The sequence below is a fragment of the Dromaius novaehollandiae genome, chromosome 2, assembly GCF_036370855.1.
Source record: "Dromaius novaehollandiae isolate bDroNov1 chromosome 2, bDroNov1.hap1, whole genome shotgun sequence".
NCBI lineage: Eukaryota > Metazoa > Chordata > Aves > Casuariiformes > Dromaiidae > Dromaius > Dromaius novaehollandiae.
In genome coordinates this window covers 4,433,189-4,447,454 of record NC_088099.1, presented here as the reverse complement: position 1 = coordinate 4,447,454, position 14,266 = coordinate 4,433,189, and positions in this window count along the sequence as shown.

Sequence of the window (14,266 nt, the reverse complement as noted above, 5' to 3'; positions counted from 1 at the left end):
TTTCACCTCTCTCCCCTGGAAAGCAGCTAAGCATGCTATCGCCTCTTCCTTCCTGCTGCAGAAAAGAGATGTCAGATTTTCTCAGCACCTACATATACTACCAAAATGCTCCTCGAAATCAGTTGTGATATGTGCTTCATGTCCAGCCTGTCTGTGGAAGAAGCAGACCTCCCGGCCCATCCTACACTCAGTCTCCTCTCAGGTATTTCCTGTAATAGGTTGTGGCGACCTCTTTGTACCACCAGTTTTAGCCTAAATTTCAGTATGAACATCTTCAAACATTTTGGCTGTGGAGAGTTAACAGCTTCTGCTCGGTGCAAAATGCTGCTGCTGGGACTGAGCCCAGATGAAGCACAGCTTGGATTCCCATCCCTCGGTTTTTTGCCAGTTGTCATTTACGTGTTCCTCTTGGTTTATAATTATGCCAAATCCTGGCATAATCCTGGCTGCTGTCTCAGGGCTTTACTCCTAAGTCCTGCTGCATCAGCTGAAGCTCTCCTGAAACTTGGACCACTGCTGTCGCCATGCAGCACCCTCAGCAGCTCTTCCAAGCACAGGCTGACGCTGCTACTGCCAAACGGCCCCTGACATGCGATATCTTTATTTATATAGCTTTGTCCCTCCTCACCCATTTCTCCTTGGCTCTTGTGATTTAAAGCCCGCTTAGATTTTGATATGAGTGATCTTAGTAGCTCTATAATGTCCAAACTGAAACTGTTGTGATATGTTTTCCTGCCACCGTTGGCTCAGCAGGAGGCAGTAGCGGGATACTTAAGTCGTTGCATACACAGCCTACCACAAGCACAGGTGATAATAATCAGGGTGGAGGCCTAGCATAGGCCATTGCGAGTCCCTGAGCACATAGAGTTCTCTATTTGTGAACATTTATCTTTGTGCGGAGGCAAATTAATCACCACTGTGGGCTATCAGCCTGACTTTGGAAAAGTTTTAAAGTCTTTAAGGAGATTTTTTTTAAAGGGAAGACTGAGAAAAGTTGAGAAAAAAATTAAGAAGAATTTAGGCACAAAAGATGCATTGCAGAAAACCCTATTTTGTTTCTGCCTAGCACCACATCTCCACATTTTTTACTTTCATTTCCAAGACCTCCAAGACCCTCAGAAATTCTCTTTTCCCCTGCTCAGTAGCTCTCCAGTGTTGAACCATGACTGCAAGTCATGTGTTCTTGTACCTGAACCATCCGAGCAGAACTCTGCCTGTGAAACAAAGCATCACCCTTTATTCCTCCCTCCTTTTCAAAAGAGGTGGTTTGTGGCTTTGTGCTTCTCTGAGTTGCTCTATAAAAGAGAGGCACCACCGCCACCACCATTTCTTCTGAGGCCCTGATGGGTCTGTTCTGTCCTGGGCTGAATACTGTCAGGATGGGAAATGTCCACACTGCCAACTGCCGCATCTATTTTAGCTTTGGTTAGTAGTCAGTCTTTCTAATCAGCTCTTCTTATTTGCATTCCCTAGTGTTCAGCTCTTGATCATTTAGTTACTCATAATTCCAGTCGTTCCTGTGTGCAAATTGCTGAATGTCTATTTGCTATGGTAGTTTATTGTCATGATAACATGGCAAGTACTGTAAACTGTTTAATATCTCTGTGTTCTCATTTCTATTTTCAAAATATTGGTTGGCATATACAGTTTAGTAGCTACAGCAACACAGATAAATTTGAAATTAACAATCCATATCATATCTTTCTGTGTAGAGAACAGCACCTGGTAATTTCTTAGATGTTTTCTGTAGTTAAAGGTGAGAGATGAGCATGTCTACAAAATGGTTCAGAGAACCTGAGCTGCCAGCTGGGTAGAGAGAGCCAAGAAGGATTATTTTCCTAAATTACGTGTGAAATGAGACTGAAGTTAGGTGATGTGGACAGTTCCCATTCCCAAGATGGAGTGGAGACCTCAGGGAACTGCTTGAGAAACCCAAGCAGACTTTAAGTAAGGAAAAGTAATCATTTGTGAAACCTAAGTGGACAGGATAGTTTCTATCTGGTGAAAATGCAGGCCTCTTAACAATTTTCAGGCAGATGGGAGCATGAGGAGTCTGCTTTTCTTTTGGACTAGGTTCTACTTCATGTTTCATAGTGGTTGCCCCTGTTCATGTCCTCTTTTGTATATATGCATATAACACCTTTGCCCTCTGCATTCTTTACAAAGAAAGATATGTCTGTCTCTGCTGGCACAGACAATCTTATTGTTCTCACTATTGTCATGGAATTCTTTAGAAACCCAGCATTTTAGCAGGGTGTTTTCTGCATGCTCTAGTAACTATATGTTACGTGCTTTAGTTTTGGTGTCAAAGAGACATTGCAACCATTCAAATGCATGACCTTTTCTCACAGCATTCTGTCACAAACATTTCCATCTCTGCCAGGTAGTATGTCAGGTACTAACTGCTGCCTGTCTGCAGTGCAGATGTTAAGGTATTGCTAATTTGTTTGAAATGCTGACAAGGCAGTCTCTATAGGCTTTAGCTTTATTATTTCATCATTTGCTAAGAGGTCAAAAAAGTAATATACTTTTTTGCGTTGATTGTATATAACAGTGCTTATGCAAACTTCATAGGGCAAAGTACGTGTCAGTTCTTCAGAAACTGAGCCACTGTGAGATGTTTTCCACACAAAATGGTGTTTGGAATTGGGGGAGCCAAGGCATAATAAATATTGATTACATAATAGTCATAATCATTGTGTGTTCAGGTATGTACTATATTTTTTATTATATTGCACGACATAAATATTATTCTATTTCTTTTCACTTTGGTGATTTTTAAAGGAGTTTTAACTGGAGGATAATGGCTAATATTCCTCTATTAGGAACTGAATTGACATCAGAGTGTTTTTCCTCAGAAGGAAAATTTCTGTATTTTGTTTCCATGCCATATCCCCAAAGATCTCCCATACTGAGCTGTTCATTCACTAGAGGAGAACTGTGCAGTCTGCTCCAAGAGACCATCAACATGCAGCTGAACAACCACAAGGTCTCGTTATCTGGAGCTGAACTGCAGGAGACCTTCTGATTAACTCCTTAACCTGCTCTGAGTAGAGTAAGGACATTTCAGTCCTGTATATCTAGTAGGAAGCTCACAGCAGTCTATCACCTGGAAGAGTGGGTGAAGAGATGGTGAAAGAGAATCACAGTAAAGTGAGTGATTCCAGGATACTATTTAAAAGATACTCCTTAAAAGATGCCACATCATGAATTCAGAAGTTGCACTTTACTGGTTAGCAATTAGGAATTAGCTTGCTCATTCTTCCCACATTTTGCAGAGCTTCCACACAGATAATCATTAAATATGGTGTTTAATAGAATTAATGCCAAGCTGACGCCTCAGTGCAGAGCTACTCATCTTGTTTTGTTCTTCACCTGGAGCAGAGATAAATCTGAGTCGATCAAGGATGGACACCATAGTGAAATGCAGGCAGAGGGAAGATTTTATTTCTCTGTTTAATTATTAAAATTGATGTAGATTTAAACTGGAAGAAATGGACTTTGTTTTCTTAAGCTTAAAAGGGACATCAACACAGCCCAGTGCTCTTCTAGTCCTTAGACAGTTTTGTTGTTTGGCTTCAGGCAAACTGCAAAGGGTAAAATTAATCATAACTTCAGACATCTTCAGTGATGACATCTACTGATGAACTTGTCATACTGTGATCCCCTTCTAATCTTATTATTAAAGTTCAATTCAGCTTATGTAAATTGGATATCTAACTTACAATAGGATGAGCTCCACTCTTACTGTGCCTATTCCTCTCTGCTCACGAGAAGGAGATCCAAGTAACTAGTCCCATGACAGATGTCTATGTTGAAGATATCTATATTTGGTCAGATGGATGTCACCCTTATCTCTGTAGGTTATGACTCTACAAAGCGGTTTAATGAATACAACTGCAACTAATTGATGGACAAATGCTACCAATGCTCTTTTTTTCTATAACATCTCCCCTTGATCTTTGCTGATTTTTCTTTTATATCTCTTTTTATGCTTGGAACAGCCTCTCTGAATTAATTTAGAAGGTCACAGACCTTTCCTTTTCAATAGTTCTCTTTCTGCTCTTTTGCTTTCAGGAAGTTAACAAGAACATGTGCTGGGAAGAAACAAAGTACTTTTACCCTAATCATTATACAAATCACTATCTTCTAGAGTCACCATCAAGGTTCATCACATGTCTTTTTAACTAAATTGCCCAGAACCTTACATTTATTTTCTGTATCTTGTTCCCTGGACTTCTGCTATCAGTTATATCTATGTTTAACTCTATGTAGCGCTGTAGTCCAAATATTGTCAATGTACAAGATCTTCAACTGCTGAAAAGTACCATACCTCTATCTGTGTTGTCTGTTAAGCCACTTGAATAGCTGGCTCAGTTGCACTGCATCCATTTGTAAGCGATTGCAGAGGCTGGTCATTGGTTTGTAAGGCTAGCTGCTGTCATAAATGGGCTTACTGCATATGAGATTCACCTCACCCAACCAGATGTCCAAATATCAAACATGCATGTCTGAACCAAGCATTGTAGTCTGCCTTTTCAGTTCATGGAGAGAAATAATTATGTCTAGAGGGTAATTCACCTGACCTATTTTAGACGTGTATTATTGGATAAGATAAATCACGCTCTAAAGATGCCTATTTCTTTCCATTGATCATAAAAGGAACCTGGGGTTGCTACTTGAGAGATGGCCTTTATCTTTAAAATATCTGTACTAGGCTAATCACAGTCTAGCTCTATAACCTGCTTCTCACGTTGTGCTTCTTACTCCCTCTCTTAGTACACAGAACATGATAGTCCACTTTCCATCTTTTAATTGGCAAGTGTTTTTTCATTACTATCAAGGACAAAATATGTTGTAGAGTCTTGCGCTGGAGACACATGCAGGATGCCTGAGCACCGCAGAGCCAGCTTGGCATTGGGTTACTGGGTGTTCAGAAAGCTGAGATGGAGTGGAATAAAACAAATTCTCTCAAGAAATAATGACACATGGGATATGATTCATGTGCCCCAACTTATTTATTCAGAGCAACAGCATGATCTCACTGCTGTGCCATGACCATTCACATCAATTACAGAAGGTCAACAGGCCTTTTAACATGCTGGCCATGGGCAGCTCCCAGTGGGGAAGAGCCCTCAGCACCGTGCTGCCCTGGGCAGGAGAGGCGGGTGAATATTTTGGAGAGTACCTCAACAACAGCCACTGACCTGTAGGCTTCACCTCACCCAGATTTAGATGCCCGAGGTGTAGATGTCAACAGCTGAGCTAATAACCTTATGCTATCTTTCTAGTCATTGGAGAGAAACAAATATTTTGAACCGTGAGTCATCTGTCCTGTTCCAGACATCTGCTTTAGGATAAGATGATTTTCATCCTGGGCTCCACTGAATATATTGATTAGACCTTCATGAAATGGAAATGAATATTACAGTGACTAGCTCAGGTGTAGCTCAGGTGGGTGGCAAATGACACCTACACTACCTACCCAGTATTCTTTTCCTCCAAGAGATGATCCATTTCTCTCCTCTCACTTTATACTTCTTCCCTCTTCTGAAGCAGAAGAAAAAAAGAGACATGAAAATGATGCATAAAGGCAGCAAGCTGTTTTTAAATGTCTATAGAGATAGAATAAGCATGTAGTCTAACATGTAAGTCTCTTGGCTGAATAGAGATAAATGGAGTGTTAAAACTTCATTAAATGCAACTGCTTGTAGCAAAGGGAGGGTCAATGACTGATTTACTTTAACAGATATCTTCTTTCTCCTGCTTCAAGTGCACATGCAGCTACCATAAATCTAGACAAGAGATGATTCATTTTTTTGCGTCCTTTTTGTCGTCTTTGTGTTGATCATTGCTTCCAGTCAGTATTATTTTATTGTCTCTCTTTAACTGCTTGCAATTGAAATTGCTCTTTTAAGGCTGGAAGTTGGGAAAAATGTGTTTTATTCAATTTTACTTACTCATCTGAAAGGACACAATGATAATAGTATTATACTCTTATACCCTTATTATACCCTTAATAGTAGTATAGCCTTAAATACTTGTTTTATCAGAGGAATACAAAGATCTTTACCAAAGAATGTAGGAGCGAAATGGTTTGCAGAAGTTCACTTCATGGATTAGCATAAGAACCAAAGACAGAGGTCAGCTCTCCCTCATCCCAGGCCTGCAATTGTTGACCACTCTATACCTATATGCTCTTAAATAATATTTAACATCCTGAGATAGGTTTTAGTTCTCATTTTTGGCTTTTACTCTCAACCAACCTGCACTCACGTCATACCACAGATCTACAAGACATTTTATGACAGTCTTCAGCCTATTCAGGAGCTGAACAATTAAGGATGTAGATTATATTGGCTAGAGAAACTTAAGGACCATTAAGTGGGTAGGAACTTGCATGTAGCATACCAGGGAGGAATTTTGGCAGAGTGCAGTAGCCTGGGAACAGATTTAATAAATTCCACTGAAATTTGCCCAATAGCTTAAACACCTTCAGCAGTCAAGTTTCTACCTTCCTCCTGATGAGCTATCAAGCTTGAAAATGAAGCACATCTCAATTCAGTTGGCTGTCTGGGAGTATAGATGGCCACCAGGTAAAGGGTAATGTCAGTGTTACCTGTGGAGTCTACTTTTCAGTAGGTGGGACTGGTGGGACGGGCGTCACACTGCTGAAGGGAGAATCCTCTAGATAAAACAGAAGAGTAGGGTGTTCAGTGTCCTGAAAGTTTCCACAGTGGCTGCTTTACTATCAGGAGCACCTATCCACACCTCCATGGGAATTTCCATTAGTCTGAATTCAGCTTTGCAACTGCAAGATGTAAAGGTAAAAGGCAAGAAATAGAAAATTTGAAGCACTCAACCATTGTGAAGAGGTCTTTGACCAGTGTTTAGTCTAAGTAAAGGACAAGAGTTTATATTTGCTTAAAATAAGTAGCATTAACAGAATAGTTACTGATTGCAATTACACCGTCCATAGATCTGGGCATAATCCAGCCTGCCTTGTATAACCCAAGAAGATAATTCACCTCTTTTTTCATGAGACAGTATGAATTGAAATGTCTAAGAGGAGCAATTCTTCATTAAAGGGCTGTGTTTCTAAACTACATTGAAAGAGCAGCCAATCACATATTTAGTGCTGGAGACACTATTCATCATATGCCTATTCATCAAAGCCTTTCTGTCTACATCCCACTAGCCGCACATCCGTGCATTGAATTATTTTGCTGAACTGGGACTTTAGGGATAAGGAGTCTTAGTTCAAACCCTTCTGACTCTCTCTATATGCAGAGATCTTTTTAAAATACATGGGAGCTATTTATTAGAAGAAAATTGTTATTGAGACCAGCTTGTAGAAGTGGTGGGTTTTTTTCTTTTCTTGTTTTCTTTTTTTAAGTAACTCTAATCACTTACTTTCCCCAAAACATCCTAATCTTCTGAAACCCTTAGGATCAGCTGAGATGAAGACTTTTAAGAACCACATTCCTGTAGCAGAACATTTAATGCAGTATTTAAGCATGATATTACTAGTAAAGTACATTAATTAGTCCTGACCCTTTTTACCACAGGGCTCTAGACACTGAGAATGGGACATCAGTGTGAATTCTTCGAGCAATAATATTTTCCCATTTCACCATGGGTACTGAAAACCTGCAGCCATATCCTCCACTATTGTTAAATGTTGCAGATCCATGGCCAGAAATGCTAGTTCTAAGGCTGTATGAGAGCATTTATACCTTTCTGCTGAGTTATGTGAAGATATTGTAAGCCTGTCTTGTTCAGGCACTCTGATTCTGATGTTTAAGACCCATAAATGCTCCAGATGTTCTATTTTAAGATGAGTTCAATTTTGCATTTAAATCAGGGGGCAAGGTGACCTGAACCACAGTTTCTCTAGTTATAAACAGATTTGCAGTTTGCAAGCAGCCACCAGGAGAGCAGCGTTTGGCACCTCTGGGACCCAGCTGGGAAGCTGCTCTTTCCTCAAGCCTGCCCGTGGAGCTCTGTGCATGACTGCTCCCTAATCCACCCCAGCGAGAATGAGAAGAACGAAAAGCAGGTCTCTGCTGAATCATCCCATCTTGATTGAAACAAGCTAGGGAATGCTTAGAGAACCAGACCTGCTAACAGGGAGGGCAAGAAAACCTGCAGAAGAGGAGCTCTGAGATGCCTGACACATCTACTGATGGTAGGGTTCATAGGAATCCTAATTCAGGCATGCAAAATTGGAGATGGAGAGAAGAAACAAAGGGAAAAGAAGGGAGATCGGTCCATGCCATCTATATCACTACTGTTTTTCCAAGCACACCTGGCCTCACACTTTTATATATATATAACGTCGAGTATTGAGCAATATTCCTAAATGCAGTGTTGCATTTCCTTCCTTTATTTCCTTCCAAGTCCTGAGCTGAAGTATATGTTTTGTAATGTTCTCCAGTTGCCCAATCCTGTTGTCTAGAAATGTCTACAGAAAACTTTTTCCAAAAGCTTGTGTTCTGAAACAGAAAGCAAAATGGGGACTATTACAGTTTGCTAGGAATTAGTGTGCTTTAACCTGTGGTAACTTTTAATTCATACTCACTTATTATGTAGTCACTGTTATTGCTGGTATACAGAACACAGCTACATAGCTTTTATATACAATACATTATTTTCACTTTCATGCAGGCCTCTAAGAACAGAGTGTGGGAATCTTCCTACTCAGATATTGGATCATCAAATAGATCATAAAATAGAAGCTACTGTAGAACTACTCAGAATGCTTCCACTGTGTTCCTTTGCGATTGTTAACAGGTATATTATGACCATAATAATTCTTCAATACATGGGTTAACAAAGAGCAGAGGAAAAGGTGTGGGAAAGAGAGAAAGATGTGATTTAAAGTCAAACTGGCTGCTAGCGCTGCACCAAAAAGGGTGTTTCGAACCACAGTGTTCCTAGTGGTGCTGCACTGAAGCCTCATTTTCTTAAAGGACCACTTACTTTTGCCTCTGTGCTCTGCAAATTGCGATCAAGTAAGGACTATTCACCAGCATTAATCTCATTCACCATCCAACTTGTTCTCATTAACTCAAGCCAGTTTTAGTTGGTGTGCATCCATGTTTTTTCCTCCTAGTCCCTGGAATCTGTATCTTCATGCCATTTTTGCCAGCTTGGCTTTGATTCCCTCACTCCCCTTCTCTAGCTTCAGCTGTTTTCTTTAATTTCAAAATTTATTGGTCTGTGTAGACAAGGGCGAATGCTCTTAGATACACCCAGCAGGATGCCTAATTTGCAGGCTAACCTAAATCCTTGTTCCCAACAAATAAGTGAGATATCTGGCTGATGGAGAAAGCAAGCCAGCAGTACAGACTGAACTGGTACCTGGTACCTCTTTATTAGCCCAAAATGAACAGTAGTTGCCAAACTTGATGGAGATTCTCAGCATAGACTTTAGGGCTTTTCACTGTTATTGGGTATTCTCCCCATCATGTTGATGGCCTAAGAGGAGAAGAGAACTTGTAAAAGGAACTGAAAGAACTAAGTGCCCCAGATCTGGTCCAGATCATCTGATTTACAAACCTCTCTTTGTAATTTGTATTACGGTTAGAACTGGGCAAGATTTTTTTTGGCAGGTAGTAAAACAACTGAAAAATGTAATTGGTAGGAGAAGGATGAGACTTAGATGATTTGTATAAAAAAGTGAAGGAAATGTCAAACACTTGGAAAAAATTATTTCCTTTTGACATTCTGAAACAAAAAAAATTCTATTTGGTTTTAAAGCCACTATTTGTTCAGAAACACACCTTTAAAAAAAGGGTTAAGTCTTGCCTTTTTAACATTCAATTTAAAGCTGAGTGCTTCATTTTGGATGAACTCCAACTGCAGCTTCATGGTTTTACTTATATTTTGTTTGTTTCACAACAAAGCGTAAAATAAAACTGTTCCTTCTCTCCACAGCAAACATGACAGACTAAGGGCTGGGGAAAATATATTGCAATGATTTTTAAGAGATTTGGGACCTAGAGCAGTGAACTAGAATTAAAGAAATAGAGAACCATCTGACTAAACGTAACATCTATAGTGTGGATGTCTACTGAAAGAGTCGCCCTGGCTTCCGTTTAGAGTTGACAGAGAACAAACCACTGCAAAAAATGCATCCTAGAGAGCGGTGTGCCTCCTCCTCAGATAGACCTAGCAGTAAGCCATCTAATGAAACATGACCAGCGGATGAGGAGTATTAAGGTGACTCCCAAGCAGCGAGAGCAGGGTTTTTTGTAAGGATACAGTTAAACAAGAGTAAAACACAGCCAATAAACACAACATAACGTCAGGAGGTGGTAAGATCAAGGATAACTAGCCATTGGCAACTCTGGAAGGCGTACTGAGAAACAGAGTTTGTTATCTGATTCCCTCAACAGATGTACTTTGCAAAATTGTATGGCAATCTGGCTCCATCGAGTAGAAATGATTCATTTAGGAAAAGAAAAAAAATATCTCCATCAATGATGGGAAAGTAAATAAATTTTACAGAAAATCTACCATCTTTCCCAATGCAAGACTGTGCTATCACAAGCTGAACTGTTTTTATAAGGCATTTGTTATGTTCACTATGAGTTTAAAGACAAAACTTTGATTTTCTGTGGTATAAATATATTTTCAGGAACTGTTTGCATGCTGACGTTTTATGGTCTAAATATGTTAGAATGACTCACTCTTAAGATATTAGTTTGAACAGACAGTAACTTTTAGTAACATTTAGTATTTCTTCAACTCTGGTGAAAGCTGGCTCTTCAATGCCAGAGATGTAAAAATGGATTCATGTTTAATAATTGATGGTAATTTCTAATAATTAAATATTAATTGTATTTTCTGAGCAATGTGTATATTATTGAATGTTTATACATGTTTATCTCAAAGTGTTAGAATGTATTAGCTTCCACTTTTTTAGATTAATTTAATCTATTCTCTCAAGGGTCTTGTCAATGTTGTAATAGCATGACAAAATAATGCATTTCTTTTCCAATATGTTTTTCATATCAGAAATTATTTAAAATGGAAAGAAGCTAGTGGATGAGATTTCCAAGTTTCTCCACCACATCTAGATACATTCCTTCCATCACGGCTGGTATTTCAAAGCTGTCTGGCCCAGCCAAGTGATAGAGTAGTGAAGGGGTGTTTTCTCCTGGTCTGACAGAAGCCCCTCTACCCTCAGGATCCTTAGCCTGGTGAAAGCTAAATGCAGCTCAGGAGATGAGACAGTCGGGAGCAAATCACTTACTTAATTATCCTTTATGGACAATATACAACTATGAAACATAGCCACCGGAGCCCTGCACATAATTAATTGGACCCTAAACTAAACATCTAAGGTAGAGGTGAACTGAGCCATAAAAGAACCAGTTTCTTTCTCCTAAGTATAACGTGAGTTTGCACTAACTGGCCAAGCTACAGACATCCCTACGATAGACCTCTAAAATCAGGTGATAACCCCAGCCAGATAGTGTAAGGACAGTCAGTACCAGAGTAGGGCTCAGCTGCTCACACAGTATTTGAGATAAAATACTGTACCCTACTTGGACTCCAGGTGCCAGCCCAGAAATGGATGGATCTTCTGAAGCTCCTATGTCACATCTGCCATGCAGATGTCTTGGATATCATAGGGCATGTAAAGCACCACCAGCCACCTGTGCTGAGTTGCATAAATACCCGTCTTTTCAAGTCCACCATCAGACAGATCTTCATGGACCTAGAAGGAAAAGTAGGAGTAACTGTTCCTGGTCTGCCTCCCTCAGAATATTACCTTTAGAAAGCCCTCTCAGCTTTGACCATTCTTCTCAACAAAATCATTCACAGGTCTTTTTCTTTCTACTTGGGAAAGGGAGGCAGGAAGAGGAGGGCAGAGAGAGGAGTGCTTTTCCAAAACGGCCACTTTGTCCCATGTATTTTCTTAACATAATTTGTACAATCTCTCAAAATAAGCTGGTTTTTTTTCCAGTTTAGTACTGTCAGCCATGCAAATTACACTATGTAATAGAACTGACTTTACCAAATTACTGATAGAGTGCTGCTCTAAAGAACAGTTGGGTTTTGCATCTTTTATGTTAGAAAAACTTATGGTTGCAGTCATTGAATAGTGTAGGTAATAAACAATGAAAAATAGAATATTTAATATCTGAGAAAGGAAAATAATCTATTCCAAAGAATTCCATTTTTATTTTCTCACTGTGCCTGGTTCTATCTGCATTTCAATTACTGCTATTATTCTAGCGTGTTATATTCCTAGATCAAGGGGGTTTAGTGAATACTATTTGCCCAGTAAGTGTCTTGACAGTCTTGTGTATTTCGCTTGAATAAAAATAATATTGGACGAAGATACAAGGAAAGATTCCCATAGGCATGCATACTATCTCTCATCACCTTATATGCCATGGGCCTGATTTTATTTCATTTTCTCTGGAGTAAATTCATTATGACATGTGAAGCTGTTCTGGTTCTACTTTGCTTTAAGACTGATCAGGATGTTATGTTTCAATGGCTCTGTGTCTCCTGTCTCAATGCTGTAGAGGAAAAATAGTTTTAAACTGAGTTTAATAGATGCACAAAGCTGAGGAAAGTCATAAGCTACTATTCAACACTTTATATTCAATTGAATTCGTGCACAAGATGTGTGAGAGAGATGAAAATTTTCCATATTTTGTTGAAAAATAGGATTCCTTCTCTTGTTTTTATTTTATACCCCAATCTTTTGTTTTCAGTAGCTAAGAACCACCAAGTTTTTACTGTAAAGCAGACTCCTGAAAAATGACACCACATAACCACAAGAAGGAATTTTTCTCAAAAACAATTGGAATATTTTTGCTGAAATGTTGTTTCTGGTATTTTAGATTTAACTCCACTATGCAACCTTTCCAAGCCAATTTGAAGGAAATAATGATTCCAGCAAAACCTGCAACCAGGAGAAGTGTGTGTGATTTGGTGGATCTTAATGGAGGTTTGTTTGAAACATTAAAGGAAACAGAAGAAAGTGAGTAAGAGTTTTCCTGTGCAGTCAACAGACTGGCCAGCTGCCATCAGAACCTCCTTCAAGCTTTCTGAGGTCCTCAAATTTCCAAAGACACACTGCAAATTCAAGGCTGCTGTGGCATCACTGCTTACATTTGTGCATACAAGCAAGAACTTCTACCTGTCCCAACAGTATGTTTTCATATGGAAACAGTTGTTGATGGGTGTCAGCACAGCTTTCCTTCAGTACACACAGGGAAGAACCTACAAATGTGCACTAAATGATTGGATTTTCTCTCTCTACTTTTTTTTTTTTTCATCAGGCAGAAAACTCTGACAGAAGCTAGTCAGCAGTAGGTACATCGGTTTGATTAATCTTATCAAATTTGTCCTTGTATTTGAGAGCACATGGTATTTTCTTCATCAGAGCCCAGCAATCTGCCTGCAGGAGTTGCTGCTGTCATAACAGCAAACCCATCATGATGACAAGCAAGCCAAACTGCATAGAACTAGCTGTCAAATACAATCATCTCGCTTGCAATAGTTTCCTTCGAGGATGAGGAAATCATCTGAAATGGCACCTAGATATCTGTGGATCGTTATTCCCAAGGTGCAAGTCAGTTACCCAGGAAGAACTGCACAGCTCCAGTTCTGAAGACATCTACCTGAGCTTCCTTCTACTCACAGGAAAAAAAAAAAAAAAAAAAAAAAAAAAGTGTTTCACCACTGCATGTGGTATTTGTAGATAAGAGGGATAATAAAAAAAATGTCCACATGAATAGATGCACTTCCTCTTTGGGCATTGCAAAGCTAATTTAAACTGAACAGAAGTAGAACTATATTGTATGCCAGATTAAGATATCGGGTGTTGAAATTCTCAGGTATAAATTACCCTTGCAGATGCCCATCAGGAGTTTCTGATCTTAGCTCAAAGATGTGTCCCCTCCCTCTGAATATCTACAAGCTAAGCATTTCCTCAGATCTGCTTTACTAAATTCCCTTTATAATCAGAGATAGTGGCATTTTCAGAAATAAGTTTGTACTCCCAAAAAATGAATCCTGAACAGGTAAAAATCACCTTTCACAGATACCTAACTCTCTTCTGTATGTAGAAAGCTGAGACAGATAATTTGTACTAACGACCTGGCTTTTATATGACTGGCTAGTTGTTGGCTAATACAGCCATACAAAACGCATCACAAACTTGGGTTAAAGTCATAACATTTCCACTGTCTCAAGGGATAATCTGTTTTACAGCATTATCTAGACCTCCTGACCTACT